The 3,771-nt window shown below is 38.1% G+C and overlaps 1 long non-coding RNA gene across 1 annotated transcript; it reads right to left on the bottom strand.

The window, feature by feature from the left end:
* Positions 1 to 1,922: 1,922 nt before the first annotated feature.
* LOC128467892 (uncharacterized) lies at positions 1,923 to 2,643 on the bottom strand. Its single transcript, XR_008345767.1, has 2 exons — positions 2,570 to 2,643; positions 1,923 to 2,315 (listed from the first exon to the last, which is right to left on the bottom strand). It is a non-coding gene; the product is annotated as an uncharacterized LOC128467892 (long non-coding RNA).
* Positions 2,644 to 3,771: the final 1,128 nt, after the last annotated feature.

The following is a 3,771-nucleotide window of genomic DNA, read 5'->3' as shown; positions in this document are numbered from 1 at the left end:
TAAGATTAAATGGTACATTCTTTGAAAACACAGCCAGACACGCTAAAATTACCAATGGGCATGTATGTGTGCATGTGAGCATGAATGTCTGTGCATAAGTGCACGTGAGCATGAATGTCTGTGCATAAGTGCATGTGAGCATGAATGTCTGTGCATAAGTGCGTATGAGCATGAATGTCTATGTATAATTGCATGTGAGCATATATCTATCTATCTAGATAGACAGACAGACAGACAGAGACTTTGGGTCATGGATAATCACCCTTAACCACATCCTGATAGAAAACAGTAGAATATTTCAAATACATGAAGACAAAGAAACGTTACAGCTTTAACCCCTTCAGGACCGGGATTTTGATACTAACGTGTCGCTAAAGGACCGGAGCCGTTTTTGTGTTTTTGCCATGTCTTTCTTCAACTGTAATTTCTCTCTTATTAATTGGTGCACCCACACAAATCATATATTGTTTTTTTTAGGACAAGTAGGGCTTTCATTTGAAACCATATTAAGCTGGGTAGTACATTGTTTTGTTTGAAATAAACTGGAAAAAGTGGTGAAAAAATGAAAAAAACGCATTTTTTTACAGTTTTGTATACATACAAATTGTACACACATTGAACCAATGGGAAAAAATTATCCCAAATATATTCATTGAGTTGTCCTGATTTGGAAACCACCCAACATGGCCAGGATTTTCATCTATTTTGACCAGTATAGGGCAAATATTGCTAGGCATGCATCGTGTTTTTGAAATGTAATTTTTTGCAAATTTGGCATGGTAGTCTAATAACTGCAATAGTTGTCACAGATACTGATTATCCCCCCAAAATTATATGTTTATGAACAGTAGATAAGTCAAGGTGTACAACTAGGGTCATTTTGACACTTTTCAAACAGGGATTTTATCGCCAGTTGCTGCCAAATTTTGAGGTATTTTTATATTTTTTGGGGGTTTTTTTGCATATGTTGCAATGTTGCTTTAGATTTTATATTATATTTTGTATAGAATTTGTGCAACTGCAGAAAAAAACACCAAATTGTGTTCACCAACATCCCCCGGTTCCAACAAGGCCTCACATGCATGGTTCATGCATTTTTTGAGGAAGCTATGAGGGCAAAACTGGAACATGCGCATTTTCGTTTTCACATTTGGAATTTTCAGAAATTGGTTTCCTGGGCCCATATCCCATTTGGGACATTTTGGAAGCCCCCCACTGTAAATTACCCCATAAAAGTATATATTTATGAACAGTAGACAAGTCAAGGTGTTCAACTAGGGTAGTTTTGACAGTTTTCAGCTAGCCATTTCTTCACTCGTTTCTGCCAAACTTCACAGGGAAATTATTTTATTGCGTTTTTAACGCATACATTTCAATGTTGCACTGAATTTCTTGCACACCATAAGTGCAACAGTGGAAGAAAACACCACATTTTGTTCACCAAGATCCCCTGATTCCAACAAGGCCTCACATGCATGGTTCATGCATTTTTTGAGGAAGCTATGAGGGCAAAACTGGAACATGTGCATTTACATTTTTTTAAATATTTTTTTTATCAGATTGCTTGTAAGTGACAGGTTTAGGCCGCTGACATCAATCAGGGAGACCGATCAATAATCAGCGACTTAAAATGTCACCGACAAGTGATCAGGTAATAATTATGATTATTTCATTTATTAATAATTTGTGTTTTTTCATAATTACCCTAGATGACCCCTCTCTCTTTGTAGAGCAGGGTCATCCGTGGGCTGCCATAATGATCCGATCACTCCTATTGGCCAGGAGCGATCTGATCAGCCCAGCATTTGACCTGGAAGCACCCTGGACTTTCAGGTCAGTGCTGGTATTTTTTTTATTATTATTTTTATTATTTTTTTATTATTTTTTTTATTTATTATTTTATTAGTATTTTTTTTTAAAAAATTATTTTTTAATTTTTTTTTTTTTTAACTCTTTCAATGCTGATGCTCCATTGAAGCACAGCATTGATTGATATTTAGTCCCCACAAGCTTGTGGGGACTAATATTAACCCCTGCAATGCTGCGATGGGGGTCATAAACAATCGCAGCATTGAAGGGGTTAATTGAGGAAGAGGGGGGGTAGGGGTTAACTATGGGGGGTGGGGGTGGGGGGGCTGGTCTCCACACTAATGTGGAGACCAAAGAGCCCTGTCTCCCTGTCCCTGAAGCTGCCTCTGGCAGCTGGGACACAATCTCCAGTGGACTGGAGATTGTGGGAGAGGAGTCTCTCTGATCAGCCCTACAGGGCTGATCAGAGGACTTCTGGGGGTTCGTTTTTGCTGCTGGAGGTCTGCCTTGTGTGGGGACCCATTCAACACCCCCACCCCTTCCCTGAAGCTGCCTGTGGCAGCTGAAACAGCGATTGCAGATTTTTCTGCAATCGCTGTTTCTGCCTAGAGAATCACTCCGTGGGAGTGATCGTAGGCTTGGGGGAGGGCTTAGACAGGCTGTGCTGTCTGCCCAGGAGTCCTGGGCAGACGGCAGCAGCAGCGCCCCCGCGATCACCGCGATTGTGGTGATGTGGGGGCGTTTTTTGGAGGAGACGTACCTGGTACGTCCCGGTCTACCGGTGACTGTTAACCAGGAAGTACCAGGTACGTCCCGGTACGGAAGGGGTTAAAGAAATTATAGTACATAGGTGAAATAGCCATCCATTGAGCGTCACAATAATTCCATATGATTATATATCAATTAATAAACATATTAACAACAACGAATATCAACAGAAGTCTATCTAGTCAGAGAAATCTCTGCTACAGGAAAAAACTATTCTTAATTCTGTTCAATAAAAGATCCCCAAATTAAAGACAGGCTTAACAAACAAGCATATAATTTTAGAAATTCTATTAAATTTAGTTCAAAGAGGCGATCGGGAAGTTCTATGACGTCATTTCCTGCATATGGGTTTTTTATTTTTTATGTAAGAATTACATTAGATATAGTCAGCATATTATCCACCTCTTGCCAGCGCTATAAGAGTGACACCAAATAAAACGGTATAAAAAATATTTCCAGAATTCAATATTAAACATTAGTGAATATTATTTTCTGTATTTGTTTTTTATTACCATTCTCTCTGTTTTTCTTCCCCTCCAGCCTTTGATGGCATGTCACAGAAAAACTACCGCACAGTTTTGAGGTTATGACACATTAAATAAAGTAAAATGTCACTCCATTGTACTTATTCTAAAGCATGTTTACATAATGTGCATGCATTTAAAAGCTGATTTTCTCTGAAGTACACTTGCCTTTATTCAATTAATTATTATGTAAAAATAATGGACTTTAAATGCATATCAAAATGCCACGTCTGACTGAACGTACATTTCTTCTGTCGTAAACACCACCCAATCATTATTCCTTCATCCCAGACCAGCTGCTTCAAAGTGTTTCTACTTTTTATTTTATTGCCTTTATGTGCAATATCTTCCCTTCTTTTCAGTTTGAGGAAACGCAATAAAAAATTTCCTCTGTCTCATCAGCTGCAACAAACATCCTGGGAGCTGGCATTTCGGTATAGTGTTCCAAATCTTCAGGTACTTTGTACAGATGCACTGTCAATGAGCCATTCCTTTAAGGCATTAAATTGTCCTGTCAGTACAGTGTCTGAATACAAATTGTTGGCAATGTGCAGGCATTTTCATTTCACCGAAACCTTTTTTAATCATAATTAACCATATAGGAAAAAATGATATTCAAAATAAGCATATATATTTAATATCATATATATATATATATATATATATATAT

The sequence above is a fragment of the Spea bombifrons genome, chromosome 10 (assembly GCF_027358695.1).
Source record: "Spea bombifrons isolate aSpeBom1 chromosome 10, aSpeBom1.2.pri, whole genome shotgun sequence".
NCBI classification, from domain to species: domain Eukaryota; kingdom Metazoa; phylum Chordata; class Amphibia; order Anura; family Pelobatidae; genus Spea; species Spea bombifrons.
Note: the sequence above shows the minus strand (reverse complement) of the source record. Positions and strands in the feature narration are given on the sequence as shown.